Below are 24,877 nucleotides of genomic sequence, written 5' to 3' on the forward strand. Positions count from 1 at the left end.
TTGACCGCTGTGCTCCATGCTACCACAGCTCCAAGGCCCTTTTCCATCATAATCTGTGTCAGTTTTACCGTCGGATTCTTCTTTATTAACTTATTTGTCGGACGAAAATCCAACCTTGAACAAAGCCATTCTTTGAATTACATTCTCTCGTCTGCTACGCGGTCGCCAAAATGTTTACATCGACGATACCGATTTTCGATAGAAGTCGTAAAAACATGATGTAAAGTTCTATGAAACTGTAGAAAATCATTAACTCTTTCAGTGCTGGAACCGAATTTTGAAGGTCTTTGCAAACAGTTTGGATCCAGATGAGACGCCACAGAACGTGGCGTCTCATCTGGATCCAAACTGTTTGCTATTCTGATAGTATTCTTTGAAAACAAATGAAGAAAATGCTAATTTTTAAAATTCAGCAAACAAGATTTTAGCAGACTACAAATTTCCCAGCATGCAAAGGGTTAATATTCATGACAACCAATGGAAACAAGCTATTTCTGCGGGAAGCTCTCCTTCGCGTCTATAAATAGCGATGAATCATGTGAATGCTCCGCGTTTATTTATATACGCTAGTTTTGTTCTGATGTAAATAATGGATACAATAGTTATTTTACACATCAAGAGAAAAAGGTTTTCGGTTAGTTATAGTTATATGAATCAGTATAGATTTTGTATGTACGACCAGTCGGACAAGCTAGCCCACAGTTTTACTAGCCCGACCACCGATCTTACTAGACAATGTCTGTCGAACGTGCCTTAGTGTCGAACCCTGAGAATGAATATAGGTAAAATGTCTTGTAAATTTGAACATATTCCATAAATATGAGTGAGGTCTTGCAGCAGTTAAATCGTAAATCTATTATTGTTGCAGCACATGATTATCATAGACTGCTCGTGATTTTAAAATTGTACAGTAACTAGGTGTTATTAGTCACATGTGTTGTAATTGCTACATCTGCTGGTTGAATTGACAGGAATAGTTACTTCTGCACAGCATTATAATTATTCCTCTTATAGCACAGGCATTGAACATAGAGGCTTAGATTGTCCTGTTGGGTTGGTGTACACTAGGTTATTAGACTTCTTCTTAAGGTCATATATTCCTTGACATCTTCTGCACATTGACCCTGTCAAGCTGGATTGTCTGATGTTATTCTGTGTTAAAGCAAAAATGAGATTTAAGCAAATTGAGGTTATTATGCTGCTCAAAAGCAACATAAACTTAAATTGCATTTTTTCTTTTATACAGTGACAGACATTGAGCATAGGAGAATTTCCAGACAGGAATTTCACCATGACAAAACTGTCAATTTTTGGAGACAAATTTATTTGGGTAATAAAATAAATTAAGAGATGGAATTTCTCATTCATTTATTAAATTAAAATGTAAACAAAATATAAGGAACTGAGAAAGATCATTGTCGCTATTTTTACTTTCGTTTTCAGTTGTAAGTGTGTTTTTGTAATTATTTTGGACATTTAACCATAATAAGTAACGTTGATTAAATTAATAACTCTTACCTTGTTCAAAGACAAGTTAACTCCAAACAATAGTATCACGCTAAAATCGGTATCAACATGTTTTAAAACATTGTGTGTGTTTATACATATCCATGGCAAACTTTGGTAAAAGGGGAGTAATAAGTCGGCTCATTGACAAATTTTAAAGGTCAAAATCAACTATTTGTTTGCTAGAAAATACTTTCAAGGACCAGTTCTGCTGAGATTTATATTAATTAAATCTCGGAACACGCCACAATTGAACAATTTGGTAGCGGGCAATCCAAGGTTTTGTCAACATTGACACATTATAGTGTTTGTAAACTGAGGGACATCTTAAACTTAAACAAAAACTTTTGACAACACAGTAGCAATCGTCCGCAAGGCGCCGATCCACCCTCTGCAATTGTTCCAATGTGCGATATACAGGTATGCACTTATGCTGGTAACCAGAGCTTAATAAGAAGCTGTTAATTGAATGATCGATTAGATAACATTTTGCTTTGAATCTACAAAAGCTAAGTGTTTTTTTTAATTTGATAGCATCCTCTAGTTGTGTTTATGCAAAAAATACATATGTGTTCATGTACTAAAAAGGGGACACGCCAGCAAGTCATACAGACATAAGAAGAAACATTGCTTCAAAATTATAATTTGTGGTACAGACAGAAACATAAGTTTTTTATTAAATATAAGTCATCATAATTACAGATGCCTCAAAAATTAAGTGTGATCATTGCTCATAGAAATATTCGAAAGTGTTTCGTTTTTAATTATTGCCCTGTAATCGTAAGTAACTTAGCCTAGGTTTAGGTTAGGAACTTAAACATAGCTTGGTGAAACAGAATTACCCTGATTGTTCATAAATTGCCCATTCATGATGACTAAAAAACTAACTACATAAGTTTTGAAATGTTTTTTTAAAAACGATCTGCAATATTGTTTAATTTGGTAATATTGCGTGTTTATATGCAAATGGACTTACCAATAAAGACATAAAGAAACTCGGTAAAAGTATCAGGGGAACAATTATGTCTTATTTTAGGCAAATTACCGATTTCCTATAAAATACAAGTCAATATACACATTACACAATTTAACAAAAACTCATACGTTAAAAGCGTAAAATGTAGACAACTGTGGACATAAGTAACACACTCAAATATTCGGACAACAAAAATATGGTATATGTTCTATTTCATTATTGTTTTTGTTTGTTTCCTCATTTGAGATTTGTTAATTCGACTGTCAGGTGATCGAAAACGAGTCCTTCAACAACCTGTGTGATGATTTAATATTGTTTACGACTTTTAACGATAAGCAGCTATGCCAATCAACATTTTACGACTAATAAACGAAACTTGCAACGATTACTTGCTCGACAGAACAAAATTTGCCTACATGCGGATCTTTGTTTAGGACCTTTAGCTTTGCTAAGGCATTATAAACATAACTTATTTCAAGCTTATATGTAATTCTTTCATCGAAGTGAAATACACAATGACAAAGGCTAAGATATATTTTTGGGATGAAAACATGTCTAAAAACAACTGACATTGGAAAATGTAATGCTCGTTAATTAAGACAACATATTATAGTTTATTAATGTATTTTAATAATTGTGTTTTTACACAAACAACAATAATCACTGTTAATTTGAACGTATCAATAGTTCAGAAATATGTATAGTTTTACACATACAGGTAAGTAATGGTAATTGGCATCGTTGATTATGTTTACAAACTTACAGTGATATAAAATATGAAAATAAGATTTCGTTAGTACAGTCACAGCATGATTGAGCGTCTAAATACAGTGAAACATTATATAGCCGAGGAACAAATAAGTATTGACGGTCATTTAGTTCACGCGGATAAAAGGAGATAATTATAAAAAAGACCATGTTAAATGTCTTGCGATCTTTTGGTACACATGGGTACACAAAGATCTTCGTACAATACATGTTACGTTTAACATGCTTAACAAATAAAAATCCCCATCTTTTAAAATGATTGTGACCGCTATTTTTGTTCAACATTACGGAGTATCAAAGGTGGCTTCACATATAAAAATTGACTCTTACGCAAGTTTAACCGCATCATATAGAAGTAGATTTCGATTTTGGATGCAAATAGTTGGTTGAAAAAATTTCCTCGTTTCGACTATCGACTAACAACCGCTAAGATGACACAATATTCGCGAAAATTCAATTATCGTGCAAAGAAGCGTTTTGATTGATGAAATTTATTTAAAGCCAATTATATGATGCTATATACGTTTTGAGTGGCGTTCGTACTTTTATAGCATATGGCATCGTCGAAACCCACGTTATGTTTTACGTTGTCACTACATTACATACCGTACATCTCGTACATGACTGGACGTGGGTTCCGACGATGCTGTAGATAATGTGTTTATGTTTTCATGGTATCAGTGCATTTAGCATTTATTTATATTATTAATATTATTTATTAGTATCAGTATATATTATCAATATTATTTATTAATATCAGTATTATTATTATTATTATTATTATTATTATTATTATTATTATTATTATTATCATTATTATAATTATTATTATTATTATTATTATTATATTTTTATAATTATTATTATTATTTTTATCATTATTAAAGGCAAGTTATATTATTTAATAAAAGATTGAAAAAGCAATGGCAGGTAGATATGCCTGTTTGAAACATAATTTATAAAAAGGACTTTCGCAATAAAAAATATATTTAAAATAATGGCATAATGTTAGTTGAACGTGACAAAAGAAAAGTATAATTCTTTGCAAAACAAACTCGCAACAAACTCAAGGCTGCAAATAAGGGTGTTTCCATCCAAAGAAAAGAGAAATGCGGCGGAACGCCAAACGTTATCGAGAACATACAACGCAGAAAAGAAAACACTTACGCAAACCAGGTGATTTTTTTCGGACAAAAATCTCTATGCGAAATACATTTATCATTCAGAATAAGACGTTATACAAGCAAACATGCATACACACATACATTTGATATTTCAATTTAGTTGTCAACAATACTTTAAAAAAACATGACACACAACTTTAAATCAGTTGACATGATCATTAAATGGATGAACAAAACTAAATTTATTTGGATCTCATTTGCAAAAAATTGAATTTTAATTCAAAAAATATATCATTATCCTTTTCTGTAAACTCATATCTTCAAATTGTTTCAACACTGTATTAACTCTGAAACATGACAATAATTAATGAATGTAAATAAAGTACTGCAGTATTATACCTTTTTTCTTAATCTTAGTACATTGCTTACGGAAAGAATTATCAAAGTACTTCATATGGTATTAAAGGAACTCCAAGTCATGATTAGAGGGAAACTTGTTACCGTCTTTTAGTAAACATATCTAAAGTAAAAATTGCAAAACAAGTCCAATTAATGTGTAGAATCATACTATCAACGTATACAACTTGTTTTGAAATCTGCATATCTTAAAAAATCAGCTGCTATCTTCTCAAAAGTGTTTTCTTTATGTAAAAACAATCTTACCGTAATAATCGAGTCAAATGTTTGGTACTTTTGAAGAATTTACGTTATAATTGTCCGTTACTTTTTTTCATTTCCATATCCCCTTTTTGCAGAACAGTCACGATAGACCTCTTTATCCTTAGCACGCGTATTAAAACATGCATTACAAACATTCGTTGAGGTTAGCACTAAACCGATAGTCGAAACATGAGAACGTTATATCATGTAATCCAGAACATGATAATCATAAGAATTGGAATGTTCATTGATATTTGTATATTCAAATGTTCGCTATTTTTCACTAGTTTAAAGGATAAACTCGAACATGTGTTGATGTTCACTTTGAGACCATTGTCATGTATGTAATCTTTGTATCAAATATCTTTTTCACGATACTTTTTGTTCAAATCCACACGAATTCGTATTCATAATTTGTAATATTTCTCAATTTTACAACATAATTTTCAATGTGTCAATTCGTCGTTTTTTCAATACGCCTCAAACACACCAACGCTGTAAACATCAACACACTCTAATAAGATAAAGATTGCAATTTGCAACACGATTGTTCAAACCAAAAGTGTCACTAAAACTGCCACTTACCTGGTTAGCGTAAGTAATAGTTACCATCCTCATTTATATTTAAGAAAAATGCAAAATAGCCACGCGGCGATGCAGGTATCACATCACTATATTAAAACATAAAATTAGTAAAGTATAGAGCATTTGCGTTTTAGTTTTAGGTTTCGAGATATAATCCTGTACGCCATATTGCTTTTTAAACAAATTATTAATATTTCCAAATAGACGAGTAGTATGACCAACTTGCAAAAACAACTTTGTTTTATTTATTGGTTTTTTTTCTTATTCTGACCCTAATAACATGAGGGTTCAACTTCGCTTTATTTATTCGCGTAAAACAGTACAATTTGCTACATTAATTAGCACTATAAATATTTTGTGTTATATCTATTTTATAAGCTACTCCAAACAGAAACATTTACAAACTCGCAATTTTGCATAGAAAAGCCGGAAAACGCGAGCACTAAAACAATTAAATGTATTTAATCTTTGTCTTTAAAACTGAATTGCAATGAGCAATGAGCCTTATTTCGACTAAACATGTATCCATATCTGTTTTACGAGGACGTTAAACACGTGGAATAGATAATAAGGTAGAAAGCGCAAATACTGTTTATACTTGTAAATATGTTCTTCCCGTTAAAAACGCCGCTTTGTTCGGCTATACATGCATACATATTTGTTTCACCAGGAAGTTTACAGGAGCCTTTCCACGTTTTGGTAAATTGAAAAAAATATTAAACAATGTTCAGAATCGTTTTAGTTATGATATTTGTGAGGAAACAGTAATACTTAACATTTACCATGCTCTAAAATAGCCATTATATTAATCCTTTGACGATTTAAAAACCTGAAAATTAAAAGGCGTTGCAACGCGAAACGATTGAATAATTTGGAGTTCTGTTGTTGTCGTTATATTTTGTTAAACTACGAGGATTGCCTATATAAAGTATAAAATACATTACTCATTATATGAGCACGGATGGCCGAGTGGTCTAAATCGGAGACTTTTTACTATATGACCCCATGGTTCAGTGGTTCGAGCCCTGTTGAGGGTTACATTTTTTTCTTTTGTTTAATGTTATTCTTGATTTTTTACTGGAGATTTTTAGAGCCAATGTCTAAATTTATCAATATAAAGCATTTAAAGACAAACTTTAATACATGCCAAAATCTGTGAAAAGGCCCCTTTAACACACAGTTCCAAATGCAATAGCTAATTCTGACCGGGTTAAGTTATTGCAAATACTTGAAAATTCCAATATCTTTTACCTATTTACAAAGCTGCACGGAATCTAATACATCCAGTAAACCAAAATAGGAGATTTTTGCACATCGCATTTATTCAATACGAAAACAAGCTGTGCAGGGCAATTGATTGCATCAGTACGGGATTTCCCAGAGCGTTATCAAGTTACACAGGTATCACAGATTGCTGTGAGAGGTTTGTGTCTGGTTAATATAATCAATTCGGAATTCACATTATATTTAAATTTAAAAAAGAATACAATTAACAAAAGTATTATTTGTTTAATGAAAACGTTTGACATAGTTTACAGTTTGACAAAATGATTAAGAACATCGTGAACAACCATTGCTTTGTGTTTATTTCATTTTTTGCATGTCATATACATGGTTTGCACGCTTTAAAGTTCGCGTTGCACAAACATCAAGACCTTGACATAGTGTAATCATATTTACGTGGTTTAAATCAGGCGATATGCTGTCGGTATGCGGTTGCATACAGAAGAGCTTGACTTGTGTAGTATAATCCTCTAAAATAAAACTCCTTCATAGGGGAGATAATACCGTGTTAATTAAATAACAATGCGCTCATGTTTATTCCCCATGTGATATGGGTGGTGTCTAACATTTTAAAAAGTCAGTGTATAGAAAGAATAATAACGCTAATAGCGAGAGGAAGAATAGCAAGTGAATATAATTTTAATAAAATATTTATATTTGTTGAGTATTATTACACAAAATTACCTATGCTAAATCATTTTTTATATTGCAAAACTAATTTTCCTAAGTGTTTAGCTTACATTCCAGTATGGGTCATTTTCAAACATATGTATGCTGATTCGACAAACTTATTCATATGAGCATTTCTGAATAGCAATAAAGAAGCATATGATAAAACTTTGTAAATTATTATACGCATAAGTGTCAGTTAATCAAATTATTGCTTAGAGGTCAAATGACGTTGCACAGTTGCTGATTATCTAATGAATTTATATAACTATTAATGGCTAGGTGTGCATGACAAATATGTGTACTAGTTATTTATAACTAAACTGTACCCTGAACTAACGACAAAGCAAATATTTTAAATGGAAAACCAGCATTACAATATGCATTGAATACCTCTTCGATTCAAAGCACATACCATGAACAAATCAGCGCTTATATAAATAAGTATGAGTGGCAGATTGAGTGTTACATGTCGTTTTAAAAGTATGCAAAAGCTTTGATACTTTAGGAATAAAGCGAACCTTAACACAAAACTAAACCAAATTTTCAATTTTCTAAGTATAACAAGAGCTGTCAGAGGACAGCGCGCTTGACTATTCGAGTGCTTGACAGTATAACGTAAGCCATCATGGGGAAATTGTCAAATTGTTCATATTCAATAATTTATAAGACAATCTTTCAAAAATAAAAAATATTTTTTTGTGGGGGGGGGGGGGGGTTGATAGGGGGTGTAGGGTGGGGTGTGATCATTTATAAGACGATTTTTCAAAAATAAAACAAGATAAAAATGGGGGGGGGGGGTAGGGGGTGAGAGGGGGGTATAATGGGAGATGTGGTAATTTATAAGATGATGTTTAAAAAAAATTGAAGGGGGGTAGGGGGGTGAGAGGGTGGTATAATGTGGTGTGTGGTAATTTATTAGATGATGTTTAAAAAAAAATTAAGGGGGGGGGGTTGGGGGGGAGGGATTCTGGGTAGGGCGTGGGGTATTGTTTGGGTGGAATCCATTGTTGTATTCAGGTAAGTGTTGTTTTGTCAAAGTAATAATTAAATGTGATCATAAATAAAGAAGTTATGGCAATGTAAGCAAAATGTTCAATTATCTAAGTGTAAAAGGGGCAATAATTATGTCAACATGCTTGATACAGTGGTCTGCTCTTGTTAATAGGTTGGGGTCATGTTGATAAATAAGTAAGCAACATATAAAAGCAATATGTCAAATAATATAGGAAATATTTGGGGTAGTACGCAAACGTTAACATAGATTTATCAATAATATGCATATTCTAAGTATAAAAAAGGGGAAATAATTATGACAAAATGCTTGATAGAGTTGTCTGCTCTTGTTTATAGGTTGGGGTGATTTTGGTTAACAAGAATGCAAAATATGAAAGCAATATGTCAAGGGCCAATAAAAATAAATGGGGTAGTATGAAAACTTTAACATTTGCTGCATATTGTAAGTGGAAAAGGGGCCATAATTATGACAAAATGCTTGATTGAGTTGCTTGCTCTCGTTTACAGGTAGGGGTCATGTTGGTAAACAAGTATGCAAAATATGAAAGCAATATGTCAAGGGACAATGAAAATAATTGGGGTAGTACGAAAACTTTAACATTTGCACGCTAACGCTAACGGAAACGCCGACGCCGGGGTGAATAGGATAGCTCCACTATATATATTTTATATATAATAGTCGAGCTTAAAAGGAAACATAATTCTTACAAAATGCTTGATACAGTTGTCTGTTCTTGTTTATAGATTGGGGTCATGTTGGTAAAGAAGTATGCAAAATATAAAAGCAATATGACAAGGTACATAGAAAATATTTGAGGTGGTACACAAACTTTAACATAGATTTGTCAATAATGTGCATATTATAAGTGAAAAAAGGGCCTTAATTCTTACAAAATGCTTGATACAGTTGTCTGCTCTTGTTTATAGATAGGGGTCATGTTGGTAAAGAAGTATGCAAAATATAAAAGCAATATGACAAGGTACATAGAAAATATTTGAGGTGGTACACAAACTTTAACATTGATTTGTCAATAATATGCATATTCTAAGTGGAAAAAGGGCCATAATTCTTACAAATGCTTGATACAGTTGTCTGCTCTTGTTTGTAGATTGGGGTCATGTTAGTAAAGAAGTATGCAAAATATGAAGGCAATATGTCAAGGGACAAAAATATTTGAGGTGGTACACAAACTTGAACATTGCAACGCTCACACAGACGCCGGCACCAGTTAGAGTAGGATAGCTTCACTATATATATTTCATATATAATAGTCAAGCTAAAAATCAACAAAAAAGAATAACATAGAACTTTTCAATATTAACACTCTTACAAAGATTTCGACCACACTTGAAAATATATTATTACAGTCTGCAAAATTAACCCATCGCCTGATCGCCAATGCGATGAAATCTCAGCTCTGGCGATAGAAAAATTTAATATAGATTGCCTGAATGGCGATGAAAAAAAATCCGAGCAAATAAACCAATTAATAATCAATTGATGCATTTCAGGTGTAAATTCTTACAGTGAAAACGCTTGGTTACTTCCCTTAGTTTTCTATCATTAGTGATCTCCCTTAGATGTTATATAGAGTGTAAAGTCTGGCTCGCGTATTTAATATGTTGTAATACTTTTGGTAAACTGATCTTGCATTCTACGCCGATGTGATGGAATAAAAGTTTGAAACCTAGAATACTGATTTTTTCACAATCTTACTCTGCCCCCCCCCCCCCCCCCCCCCCCCCCTAATTGCAATCTATATATAACGACTGTTGTCGTTCATTCATGATAATGTCACTGTAAATTAATTATTCTGGCTATGAAAACTTTCCTCTGGCTATGACATTTTCAAAGTTTAATAGCCACATTGGCTATGAAGACAAAAAACCAAAAAACATAGTTTTGCAGACTGTTATTAACAGAAACATTATGACCATCATCACTATAGAGTCAAATGTGGATAAGGCTGAAGCCGGGCATAGACAAACCACAATGGCTGACCTATAGCACTTCATGCACAAGTGAGCATGACACAACACCTACATAAATAAGTTAATGATGTCTATAAGTGCTGCATTTTGGTTCTGTTGTGGGGCACCGTGCACAACATAATCCACTTCCTGTGCCTCAATAAGTTGTTCAGGCAGTGGTACCTGCTGATCTATGCATAAGTTGTGCAGGCACATTCATGCATCTACTGCTTGACCGCACTCATCAAGTCTCATGAATAAACATCCTACAGTTTCATGTAGACACCTGTCGATAGAGAGTAACAAATAATATTACCTAGAGATTCAATTACAATATCAAATTTATTATCAATGATGTTTATTATGCATTTTATTTAATTGATATATATCTTCAAATATTGATTGAATTTAAGACTAAAATGGGTAAATAAATAAATTAATAAAACAAAATTTGCAATAATCTACAGCATCCATTTTTATCAACATATTATGCACGTGCATATATAAAAGCAACTTTAAAATCCTGTTTCAATTGTGTTTTTTTACTAGATGTGTCTCTTCACTGATGCCCCCACTTCAGGTAGAGATACACAAACAAGTCCATCAGTCATTTAAAGAGACAAGAGTCTTCAGAACAAACAACATATGAATAAATGATCAAAACTTAAACAAAATAATAATTACACATTATTTTTACAGCCACAATTAATTTTTTAGGTCATTCAGCAGATGCAGTTTATGCAAAACCCATCCACAAATATAAGGACAAACAGAGTGGACAGTCCGGTGCAGTTCTTAAGGCTTCCCTCTTTTTACACTCACTAAATTGTTATGATTGTGATGTAGATGCGATGATTACAATGTTGCTCTAAAGAGAAAGATATTAAGCATTGCACTTGTCAATCCATATATTTTGTGGGGTAATGTATTTTGTGCTTTAATACTGGTAAATGGTGTCAAATGTTGATTAACTGAATGTTTTTATCTGTTATAACCAAAATAAACATAGATGTAGTTAATTTAAATACCTAAATCTACTCTCAACAGTCCAAAAGCCCTCTCAACCACAACAAAACAACTTGACAACATGGTTGTATCTCACCTCTGCATCTGTTGTCGGCCTAAGCAAGGGCGTTTATACATATTTTTTTAACGGATAGCCGGAGTCGCCAAGTAGGTATCCCAGGTGGTTTTCTTCAAGGAAAGGTCTAATGAAAAATTAAAAAAAGCTAGGTTTAAGTTGGAACAATCATCAGTTAAATGGTTTATTAAGATAGCTATAGGATGCTCATAAGCTTAACGCAATCTTAAATAAATTTCAATTATAAATTCAACATTGATATGCATATTTTATGTGTTGATACAGTTAATACAGATATACATGTAAAGTAATATAATTGAATCTTTTCTGTTTGTTAAAAGAAATTAAAATGTAAAATTATGTATGTGCATTTTACATATTATATACTAGTAATGTGCAATGCATTGATGTAAAAACTAAATTATTTCCATCATCATTACAGTAGAATTTCACTTTTCACAATACTAGCCATAGTTCCTCTAATGGTATATCCATAAACTTTCATAAAGGCACATTATTTATTGTCATACCTTCAAAGTTCAAACCAAAGCTGTAGAAGACATAGGCATCATGTGTGTTGACCCAGGCCATTTTGACACAATGTCAATGAACCTGCAGATAAACTACAATTTAATATGTGAAAATGCAATTCAATTATCTTTGATTAATGATTGGGGTATGTATTATTCAAATGTTTTATGATGTTACACTATTGGTTAAGCCACCTCTGACTGATATTGTGCATTGTGACACAGTGTCATGAAGATAAAATTGGGCAAGAGCGCAACACGATCAGAATATAACTTTGCTACCCTGTATCTCACTGTGTGAGATTGATGTTGCTCAGCTGATTGATGTTATATTGACTGTAAAATTCATAAATCTAATTTTGACAGAGCATTGGTATTAATGTTGGGTTTGCAAAGTTTACCACTTGCAATCAGTGGGGCAGATATTGCATACATCATACAGTGCATTATTAGATAGACGAAAACTTCAAGACTTTATGCGAAAAAGGTACTAGTATATCAGTAAATTACGTCGATATAGAATAGTCCGAAAGATGTAATATCCGAATTCTAATTCACCCTTTACAATTCAAAATATAATGACAAATGAACTGTTTTACTTTAAAAGAAACCATAAAACATTTGTTTTGATAAAAAAAATGAACAAAGATAACTAAATATTTACCTATTTAACGAATTAATTATCCCAACATTACAAATATCAGTTCCCTTGGACGTTTAATGAAGAAAATAATATAACGAATATATTTAACGTTAGATCTATCAAACATAAATACGTTCAATAGTATCAACCCGGGGGGGGGGGGGGGGGGTGGGGGGGGGGTAACTAACTATATACGGGTATATAAGGGTGTGCCGAAAATATGGGGTGTGTTTTTCGATTAAAATTATAGATATGGGTATGGTTTTTAGCATCTAAGTATAGGTATGGGTATTGAAATCAGAAATTTGCTTGTATATAAATGCATATAGATTTGAAAGTATCAGTATCAAAATGGGTATGATAAATTTCATTATTGTACATGTCAAAGACCTATAGAATACTGCAGGTATTGTATAGGTCTTTGTATATGTATATAAATGGGTATAAAAAAGTAAATTTCAGTAGCGAGAAAGATGCAGAAACTTGACTGTTTTTATCTGCTTATAGTACAATTTTAACGAACGGGATTGTGAAATGGGTCCAGTTTATCAAAATTCTTGTATTGAAATGTGTCCAACTTCTCAATGGTATCGTATACAATAGGTATGCTTTTTCAAAAATCTTGTATCAAAATGGGTCTACTTTATCAGAGTTCCGGTATAAAAATGGGTCACACTTCAGAAGTCTCAGCGGGACCCCCATACCTAAAATTTTGGAAGTTACCCGCCCCCCCCCCCCCCCCCCCGGAGTATCACTATTTCTCCATCACGGAGATCGCTAAATCCTTTCTTTCTCGAAACATTCTCATCTCTTTTGGTTTACCAACGTCTACAGATCGTGCGGCCGCCATGTTTACGAACGCTAAGAGTGGTCTTACCCAGTCGTAGCTTTAGGCACAAATCTTACGACATCTTAGCTGCGATATCTTTGATAAAACGGTTCGCAGTACTTACGATAAGCGTACGACAAAAACCTACGAAACTTACGTAAGATCACGCTAAGATATGTTGTTAAAACGGCCCCCAGATGGCGTTTCTACGAACGGAAGTCCAGCCAGAGCTTACATGTTGCTGCATATGATGCAGGTTGCATATTTCATAATACAATTAGTTCTAATCAGACAATAACTTCAGAGCGTTTCTGAATCACTTAGTGGCATGTATGAACGGCATATTTTAATGCGTTTGCTACAAATGCATCATTTACATATAGTTTCTATTCCAGTTCTTCCATTTTACTTTGTGTATTATACAAATCAAAGTAATCCTATTCAACATATTACGGTTAAAAGTTTAGCGAGGCACAATCGATGTTCCTTGACTTAACAACTTGATAGTTTCATATGAAGCCTGCAGCCATTACGTCCGATTCTTTTAATACAAATGCAGAGACTTATAAAAAATACTAAACATCAGGCTTATAGTGTTGACTTCTTCTTTATCTGGATATAACTATTTTGTCAAAGTATGTCCTACCGCCGCAATCCAGTAAATAAAATGACGAGTCTTAGGGATTAAAAGCTCGGCGATATTGGCTTAATTTGTACATTCGTTTCAGTGGTTTAATTACAATCAACCATTATGATTCATTACAGAGCTATTGAAATTATTAAGCGATAACCTGTTGACTTTAAACAGTTAAATGAAAATTTAGCAGGTTAGCTTTTGCAAATACCGCTTCGATGAGGACTGGAGACAATTCAATAGAAACATGTAAAATCGCGGCAGAGGTACGCTTCTCGTGATATTAAAAATATATATATAATAAAATCAATTTTATTCGGCTGCATTTATTATTGGGTTTCTTTATTCAACTTTATTATGCAATTTTCAATTTTTTAATAGTTGAAACCCTGACATAGCTTTCTCCTGTATGAAGCATTTTGCGACAGGAAGTTATTTATATTGTTTTTTATTATTATTTAAACATATGAAAGAACTATGTAAATAAATTTACACAAAAAAATGTAATGTTCTTTTGTGTATACAAATTTAACCCCGCTATCTCGGAAAAACTTTCATTTGATTTAAATTAACTGAAATTGAAGCACTTGTATAAGTGTATTTCTTAACAAACACAATCAATACTTTGATAGCATACGGTTAACTAAAAAACTAAACACGTTATTACACATGTTGTGATTGTAATTGTACCAGTGTTTTTAGAACAACTGTTATTCCGGAATTTGTATCGCTAAATGTTATAAATGTAACGTTTACAACAGTAACATCTGCATTCGTCGACAGTCTATTCACACCTGTGCTCGTTGAATTAAGAAAACATTTAAACCCACATTTATAATAGCACTCTCCTTCATTTTTTGGTTGGGTTCATTAAAACACCCTACGTGTTTTGTTTCATTAATTGTCCATCCAAAATTAAAGTCCACCAAAACAGTGTGAATGTCGGTGTCGGCATTAACACATTGTTCTGAGCAAGTTCCTGAAATATAAATTAGAATTCTTAAATGTTTCATCACTTTTTTGCGAAGTTCATTTCCCTTTTGATTATGTTGTATCGTGAAAGTACATATTTCTATAATACTTTAATATATGAATTCAAACATCGTGTACCGGGGTATGCTATGAAGTTTTATTCCAGGAGAATACTTAATGAAACAAACATAATCGAAGACGCCATTGTTACAATTGACTATGGGCGCCATACACAAAAACATACAACAGTTTTATAATTAAGATCACTTCCCTAAGGGAACACATTGTCTGCTTTAATTAGTTTTGGCAAATATACTATATTTAATTTAAAGGACGAACCGATTCGATTGGTTAAGGATAGCCGAAACAAGTTTTAACTTAAAGACGACGGAACTTAAAACGGCCGGGTCATTTTGAAATATCAATGCAACATTCTTGGCATATTTGGTCTGTGTCTTTCGAATACAAAATATTAAAATAGTGTCGTAATCGTTCATTTGTTAAAGCGATGCTGCTGTTGGTTTCAAAAAAGTAACTCATAATGATATGGCGGCACACTTTAACCATACGGTACCGCACAGGCCAAGGAAGCAAAAACGATAATGTGAGTTAAATTGTTTAAATATTATAATCATATTATTTCAATTCCATCACTAACAAATCCGGCATGACCATTTCTTGCACTGATTTATTTATAGGTAAATACCGTCTGATTTAAACATTATTTTACAGACAAATTAAGTACTCAAATCGACAAACCCGATGCTATAAAAATTTTAACACATGTTTGCATCAGTATTTTCAAGATAAAATCGTCCAGAAATCATGCGTCAAAACGATTTGAAAATCCATAGTTTACGCTTGGTTTAAATAAAATGACTGTATTAGAATCACAATCATCAATGAGTTTAAATGTAGTGGTGTTGTGTATGGCACAAAGTAATTTTCAGCAGATATCACATGTTATCCTAAATGTTTAACATAATTTAGGTCACTGAATTAGATTATGAAACGCTGCGTCCATATTTTGTCTTCCTAAAAATGGGTAAGTACTTGTGTATGTAATAAATAACAAAATTTGTTTTTATTATTTTGCTGTCAAATGAAAAGAAATCAAAGTTTGATAAACGAGGAAATGTTTAATCAATTATAACTCGATAATACATATTCATAATCCTACTTAGAACAACAAGTCAATGAAGGCCTTTAAAAATATGTTATAACACTAGTTTATGTATATAATCACTACCAGATAAAATTGTACCAATAATACAAAAATTGGAGAAAAAAAACATAAAAACAATCATAAAGTCACTGGCCGACTAAAATGTCACATCTGTCAAGAAATCATACAACTCTCACGCTATAAGTCCTCGACCCTTTGGTGGCCTCCAATATGTCTGGCCCACCGTGGCCGGATGACCCTCGTCTGACCCTTGGTCCTCTGGCGGCGTCCAATATGTCTTGCCCACCGCGGCACAGATGACCCTCGCCTGACCCTCGGTCCTCTTGCGGCGTCCAATGCCCGGTTGATAGCGCGTCCAGGTCGGCCCTTGTCGCCGAAACCACCTCTCTTTCAGATATGGCAGCTATCTGCCGTACCGTCGTTGGGTGATGGCCTCTGCCGCACCCACCCGAAACTTCCCGTTGGTCGATGCCCGTCTGCTGCACCCACCCGGAAACTGGGATCTATTCATTCAAACTAATCCCTAACAGTGCTAATGCGTGGTTTGTACATATTATATTTATACAGCCAGCATTCAATCACTTAATCTATCAACACATAGACACATGAAAAGTACACATGCATAACTGCAATATTAACACCAACATACAAATACCATTTAAACATTCACATAAACATTAATTCACATGGTATTATATAAATGTTACTGTGTTGTATATCTCAGAAGCTAGCAGGGTTTCGGTGCAAAAATTTACTAAAAATGTAACAACAAAAATTATTAAAGTAATATTTACTCCAGTTCCTTATAAATAAGTTATCCAAATGTCAGCCCCTTGAGAACTTTTCAGAGCGTCTACACTGCTCGAAACTTACGAGGGCACTGAGTTTATTTTTCTTAAAATTTCTGGGAACATCGGTTGTAAAGTAAACAATGCACGGATCTGTCGTTTATCAACTGGACATGCCTTTGTTATAAAATGCCAGAGTTCATGATTAGTTTGCATCCCAGAGCCCTATTATTTTGATAACCCAGGCCACATCGAGAACAAGCACAGATTTGGTTTGGTGTAGGGGAATTTAACATCGTACATGTACAAAGCATGAATCTAGAATCTTGACACAGACATTATTGGCGATGGTTTTCTTCGCGGTGATGTGCGTGTTGACGGGGAACGACACCTAATATTCGCCAGCGACGATCAACTGAGCAGACTCCAACAGTCCATTCGCTGGTTCGTCGACGGCACGTTCCACGTCGTTCGCAAGCCGTTTTAACAGCTGCTATCCGTGCAAGCCTTCTTACGACACGAGGATCGTCTGAAGCAGGTGCCTTTAAAAAGTCTTCGTTTTGATGTCACGAAGAATGAAGGTAGACAACCTCGCGGTCTTTCAGCACATTTTGGGATTGTGGCGGGAAGAACCACCTGTCCAAGGATTCGTCATGGACTTTAAAATAGGTTGGTGTTACCTTTTTCAATTGTCATCTAGTGGTTGTATATTTTTTGTATTTTTTCAATTTGCGTTATGTGTTATTCATTGTGTACTTCTGCACAAGATACATGTCAACTCGTAATTTTACATGTACTATTTCAGCCCTATGGCAGGAGCTACGTGAGATCTTCTCCGCAGCCCAGATGAAAGGCTGCGTATTTCACTGGACCCAAGTTGTGCTCCGGCGCATCAATGTAGTGGGCCTGAAGACTACGTATGAAAAACGGGAGGCCGTCCATGCATTGATGCGAAAGCTGATGATGGCCGTTCCTTTTCTGTCTGGAATTCATATTCCACGTGCATTCAGCGGGTACAATTAATGTTTCCAACATGTATACGCGTTCTAGTGTATATAATAATGGGACAATAAATACACTTTTCATTTTCAAATAATTGTAGTAACACAAGCTTTTATTAATCCAGGTTGGCTGAACGAGCGACGTCCATGGAGACGGAAGCGGTCGAAGTCAACCTGGCTGGAGAGGACAGTTTGGGCACCGGAAGAGTGGTTCGTGTACCGGCAGACTGTCAGGACGAACAACGACACAGAAGGTTTGTGATGCATTCAGTCTGTCTGTATGTATGTTCACTAAATATTTTTTTTTACCTTTTGTAAGTTATTTTATTTTCATTGCGCTACTAAAGCGAATTACAAATAACATATCATTGTCTTATACGTGTTTTGTTTTTAAGGGTGGCACCGTCGGTTGAGTTTGAAGGCAGCCGACCACAAGTGCTCCTTCTATGTTTTGGTACCTCTCCTACGGCGCGAGGCCGAGTACCTGCCATTGCAGGCCCAGCTGGTGCGAGAGGGAACCGGGCGGGTCTGACGCAACACCTATGTTAATATTGACCAGCAGCTTGACCAGCTCTGAGATGAATACGACCAGCGGGAATTTACCACCGAGGATTTCCTCGGCAAGATCGGGGAGACGTATGCCTTCTGAATCGTCGCCTCTTGATGATGATGATGATGATGATAATGCTGGTGATTACGATGTTACGTTGATGATAATTACGATGAATATTATTATGATGATGATAAATATGATGTCATAATGATGATTATTATAATGATGATTAATGTGATGTTATGCTTATGATGATTATTTTGATGCTGAAGATTATTATGATGCTGCAGATTATGGTGTAATTATGCTGATAATTATAATGATGATGATTTAAATGCTGACGTTTTTTATGTTAATTATGATGATGATGATAATTATGATTATTAGTATTATTATTATGATGATGATTGTAATTGTGATGATGAATGATGATGATTATTATTATGATGATGATTATTATGATGATACACTTGACTTAATCATAAAATGAAAAACTTATGTGCAGTAAATTATGTATTATGTAATTATAGTAAATTAATGTATTGTGTTGTAAAGAAGTATTTATTCATTATTGTTATATTTTATAGTTTATTTGTATGTGTATTCGTAAATGTCTGTTTTACGCTATGTTATTTTATTTTGTTATACCTAGTTACGTGACAGAAAATAATATGTATACTTTTGTATGAAGACGATGTACTTGTGTATAAGTCTAAATAAACTGTCTGTCTGTCTGTCTGTCTGTCTGTCTGTCAGTTATTACTTTAAAATTATCCAAATATATGTAATAGACATAAATTTATAGTTTGTTTTATTTTCAAAGCCGTCTCAGCCGTATCTATTTTTTATAACGCCTCATTTCGACGACGATATATCTGAAGCAAAAGACAAGAGAATCTTTTTTCAAATGGATTAATCCTCAATTAAGATAATATAATACTGTAATAAACAGTATTCCAGATTTTCGACCAACATATTTTCAACGATTTATTCAAATAAAATATGGGGCCAAAAAAGCCTGGTACTTTGGCCGAATGAGCCTGAAATTGGGGCCGAATGAGCCTGAAAAACCGGGGCCTAAAGATCGAGCTTGGGGCCGAAAGAGCCGACAACCAAATCTGCCGCCGAAATTCGGTGGCATTCCCCAACCTGAAAAATATATTTCCCCCCCCCCCCCCCCCAAAACTGATTTTCCCCCTCAGAAAATGAAAAAAACAAAAACAAAAATCGCTGATTTATAGTTGAAAATTGACAGTTTTTCGCGCACTGAATTATCTACGCTGTCTACGCTTATTTCCATCTAGGTTACAATATACTAAATCTTTTTGGAGTGCAATGCTATACTCTCTAAAAACATGAACATCATTTATTTGAAGACACGGTTCTCTGTAGGGTCACTTGCCATGACTTTATTTTAGTATATTTCTGTGTGCATGTGGCAGGGAAAACATTATTGTTTACTAGAAATTCACTCTTTTATCTGAAGATTGGAGACTACATAAGACTTTGACAGATGGCGGGAAACCCTCATGAACTGGATAGAAGCCGGTAAATAGATGGCCGTAAAACAGTGACTTTTGATTCGTGGCGAGTTCTTTCTTACATGTCGCGTGACCTATCTTTTTTATTGCTTAAATCAATTCGGCTTGGAATGCTCTTCGAGAAAAGGTATGGTTATGAGGGTCTCTATGCGCAAAAGTTTGACTTTATTTTTCGTTAAAGTTATTGCATTTACATTGAATTTGTGTAGGAAATCTTTTACTATATTGTAACCTAAACTAGCTTTAGGTAAAAAATGTAATATCATCTGCAAGTGCAAAATATGACTGGGAAAGCTGAGTTTTGGTCATTTCTTAGCAAAAGAGAAGAAAATTAGTGCATTAAATGCATGAATTCAGATTATTTGACCTGGAATAGTTGTTTTTCAAGATGACCCCCCACCCTTGTATAGCCAAATAAGGGCTTAATTGCTTTCCGACTTAAATTCAAAGGCATTTTGGTTGACCGTGTAGCGTTATTGTGCTACATGCAGTCAGAATTCAACGCCAAGGACTCCGCAATCCAGTAACGCAACAATAGCTTGTGCGTAAAGCATGAACATTCAAACAGAGCCCCATTTTACCTACATGGAATGGCGGACATTTTTACAGTTTTGACAGTGCAACAGATGCTTTACTGAGCCAGCTTTCATATTTAGTACAATCATGCATATAACAAGCTTTATCACCTCATATTATTCATAGAAATACACTTAAAATACATAAATGCATGTTTTTTCTTCATTTTATATCTATTTCTATTGGGTATTTTGACTTTTTCAGGTAGAAGAATGTCTGCGACTAAGCCAAGGGCCACTTGATAAGGGTTGTTGATGGTAAAACAGGTAATAATACTAATTTATTATCATGTACACAGGCAAATAAGCATATTTATGATGCTTAAGGTGTGAAATACTGTCCTAATCAGTTTTGTGGTCACTCAAACTCTTGCTGTCGTGCAATTTCCATGCAGTTTGTATCGATTATTCCGCGCCCTGACACGTAAAGCTCCTGCTCTGTTGGCAGCAGAAGTTGGCACTCAACATGTTTATCCTTGTTCCTGAGCATGTATGCAGCACAGCTGAGTTGATTTGCTACTTGTTACCCTACAATTAGCTTGTGTTTGGTACTGTTTTCTCACAATATGCTTACAGTCATGGTTCCGGCTTGAGAAGATGTTGCGTCCGACTTAAACATAGGATTGTTGTAGCGAGTGTCCCCTTCATCGTTTACATTAGAGGGATCTTTTTGACAAAATTTGGCACTTTCAGCAACCAGTTTTGTTTTTTATTTGGTAAATGCTTCTCTCATTCAGTGATTTAAGGGCAGTATTGACTTTATTCTCTTGTCTTTGCATACAGAGGTGACATGGATCAATGATGTTTGATGTGTTGAGAATTCTGCGGGAAGCTGTGTCCCCAAAAGAAGTACTAGAAACCCCTTTCAGGAAGCCTGCATTGATCTGAGCTGCCTTTCTGCCCCTGTTACTACATGGAACCTCATTTCTAAGCTTAAAATGCTTGCCTACATATATGTATCTTGTTCATTTTAACCTTTCCGTCCATTCTATACCCCCAAAATGAGCATTTTTTCTTTCGCTTGGTTCTGAATCCCCATTTTTTACCAAGATTGCCACCATAAAAATAGTCAAAAGTACTTATTTTGTGCCCAAAATATGAAATTTTGTATTCTCTTGAACCTCTAAATGAGAGCTGGCAATGCATATTGACCATCTGCTGCAGTTTAAAGGCACCCATGACATTATATGCTAGGATATATCATTGGCCTCTGGCAAATAAACGGGCTCCGAGCGACAAGGCGCGTTTCAAGATTTCACACTTTTATTGGTGCTAAACAACAAGTTATTGGAAGCTTATTGATTTCTTCTCTTCAAAGTATCTTTGATCTCTCATTTGTACTAATTTGTTTATTGTCTTGGATGAAATTGGATTTTCTTTGCTTTGAAATTGACATTTTTGGGGTGATTTAAAAAAAAACACACACAAAAAAGACATTATCAAAATTGCTTAGAGTGAAAATATCTAACAAATTCATTCTTTCACCACCCCGCATAAGCCCCACGTGCATGTCCATTTGGTTTGTTTTGGTATTTTGTTGCAGAAATTGAACTTAGCACATTTAAACCTTAAAGGGACATTTAAGCTTTAACAGGCCTAAAATGGCCTTCTTTGGACCGAAAACACCTGCGTGTGAAAATATGAAAAAAAATGGCCAAACGGACAGATAATCCAGCCAAACTTATTACATGTGTGCAATATGAATAGGAAGATAAGAATATGCAAGAAAAACACATTTTAATCAGAAGATATTTTTCCTTTAGGTTACAATATACTAAATCTTTTTGGAGTGCAATGCTATACTCTCTAAAAACATGAACATCATTTATTTGAAGACACGGTTCTCTGTAGGGTCACTTGCCATGACTTTATTTTAGTATATTTCTGTGTGCATGTGGCAGGGAAAACATTATTGTTTACTAGAAATTCACTCTTTTATCTGAAGATTGGAGACTACATAAGACTTTGACAGATGGCGGGAAACCCTCATGAACTGGATAGAAGCCGGTAAATAGATGGCCGTAAAACAGTGACTTTTGATTCGTGGCGAGTTCTTTCTTACATGTCGCGTGACCTATCTTTTTTATTGCTTAAATCAATTCGGCTTGGAATGCTCTTCGAGAAAAGGTATGGTTATGAGGGTCTCTATGCGCAAAAGTTTGACTTTATTTTTCGTTAAAGTTATTGCATTTACATTGAATTTGTGTAGGAAATCTTTTACTATATTGTAACCTAAACTAGCTTTAGGTAAAAAATGTAATATCATCTGCAAGTGCAAAATATGACTGGGAAAGCTGAGTTTTGGTCATTTCTTAGCAAAAGAGAAGAAAATTAGTGCATTAAATGCATGAATTCAGATTATTTGACCTGGAATAGTTGTTTTTCAAGATGACCCCCCCACCCTTGTATAGCCAAATAAGGGCTTAATTGCTTTCCGACTTAAATTCAAAGGCATTTTGGTTGACCGTGTAGCGTTATTGTGCTACATGCAGTCAGAATTCAACGCCAAGGACTCCGCAATCCAGTAACGCAACAATAGCTTGTGCGTAAAGCATGAACATTCAAACAGAGCCCCATTTTACCTACATGGAATGGCGGACATTTTTACAGTTTTGACAGTGCAACAGATGCTTTACTGAGCCAGCTTTCATATTTAGTACAATCATGCATATAACAAGCTTTATCACCTCATATTATTCATAGAAATACACTTAAAATACATAAATGCATGTTTTTTCTTCATTTTATATCTATTTCTATTGGGTATTTTGACTTTTTCAGGTAGAAGAATGTCTGCGACTAAGCCAAGGGCCACTTGATAAGGGTTGTTGATGGTAAAACAGGTAATAATACTAATTTATTATCATGTACACAGGCAAATAAGCATATTTATGATGCTTAAGGTGTGAAATACTGTCCTAATCAGTTTTGTGGTCACTCAAACTCTTGCTGTCGTGCAATTTCCATGCAGTTTGTATCGATTATTCCGCGCCCTGACACGTAAAGCTCCTGCTCTGTTGGCAGCAGAAGTTGGCACTCAACATGTTTATCCTTGTTCCTGAGCATGTATGCAGCACAGCTGAGTTGATTTGCTACTTGTTACCCTACAATTAGCTTGTGTTTGGTACTGTTTTCTCACAATATGCTTACAGTCATGGTTCCGGCTTGAGAAGATGTTGCGTCCGACTTAAACATAGGATTGTTGTAGCGAGTGTCCCCTTCATCGTTTTACATTAGAGGGATCTTTTTGACAAAATTTGGCACTTTCAGCACGCAGTTTTGTTTTTTATTGGGTAAATGCTTCTCTCATTCAGTGATTTAAGGGCATGTATTGACTTTATTCTCTTGTCTTTGCATACAGAGGTGACATGGATCAATGATGTTTGATGTGTTGAGAATTCTGCGGGAAGCTGTGTCCCCAAAAGAAGTACTAGAAACCCCTTTCAGGAAGCCTGCATTGATCTGAGCTGCCTTTCGGCCCCTGTTACTACATGGAACCTCATTTCTAAGCTTAAAATGCTTGCCTACATATATGTATCTTGTTCATTTTAACCTTTCCGTCCATTCTATACCCCAAAATGAGCATTTTTTCTTTCGCTTGGTTCTGAATCCCCATTTTTTACCAAGATTGCCACGCATAAAATAGTCAAAAGTACTTATTTTGTGCCCAAAATATGAAATTTTGTATTCTCTTGAACCTCTAAATGAGAGCTGGCAATGCATATTGACCATCTGCTGCAGTTTAAAGGCACCCATGACATTATATGCTAGGATATATCATTGGCCTCTGGCAAATAAACGGGCTCCGAGCGACAAGGCGCGTTTCAAGATTTCACACTTTTATTGGTGCTAAACAACAAGTTATTGGAAGCTTATTGATTTCTTCTCTTCAAAGTATCTTTGATCTCTCATTTGTACTAATTTGTTTATTGTCTTGGATGAAATTTGGATTTTCTTTGCTTTGAAATTGACATTTTTGGGTGA

General features: G+C 34.5%; 2 long non-coding RNA genes across 3 annotated transcripts; both read right to left on the bottom strand.

The window, feature by feature from the left end:
- Positions 1-534: 534 nt before the first annotated feature.
- On the bottom strand, positions 535-1,703 carry LOC127835222 (uncharacterized). Its single transcript, XR_008028419.1, has 2 exons — positions 1,519-1,703; positions 535-1,152 (listed from the first exon to the last, which is right to left on the bottom strand). It is a non-coding gene; the product is annotated as an uncharacterized LOC127835222 (long non-coding RNA).
- An 8,631-nt stretch (positions 1,704-10,334) lies between these two features.
- Positions 10,335-12,911, bottom strand: LOC127835462 (uncharacterized). Of its 2 annotated transcripts, none has more exons than XR_008028539.1 (4): positions 12,836-12,911; positions 12,172-12,253; positions 11,663-11,768; positions 10,335-10,846 (listed from the first exon to the last, which is right to left on the bottom strand). It is a non-coding gene; the product is annotated as an uncharacterized LOC127835462 (long non-coding RNA). The 2 variants fall into 2 exon arrangements; XR_008028538.1 differs by having other exon boundaries at positions 11,589-11,768.
- Positions 12,912-24,877: the final 11,966 nt, after the last annotated feature.

This window comes from Dreissena polymorpha, chromosome 6 (assembly GCF_020536995.1).
Source record: "Dreissena polymorpha isolate Duluth1 chromosome 6, UMN_Dpol_1.0, whole genome shotgun sequence".
Taxonomy (NCBI): Eukaryota; Metazoa; Mollusca; class Bivalvia; order Myida; family Dreissenidae; genus Dreissena; species Dreissena polymorpha.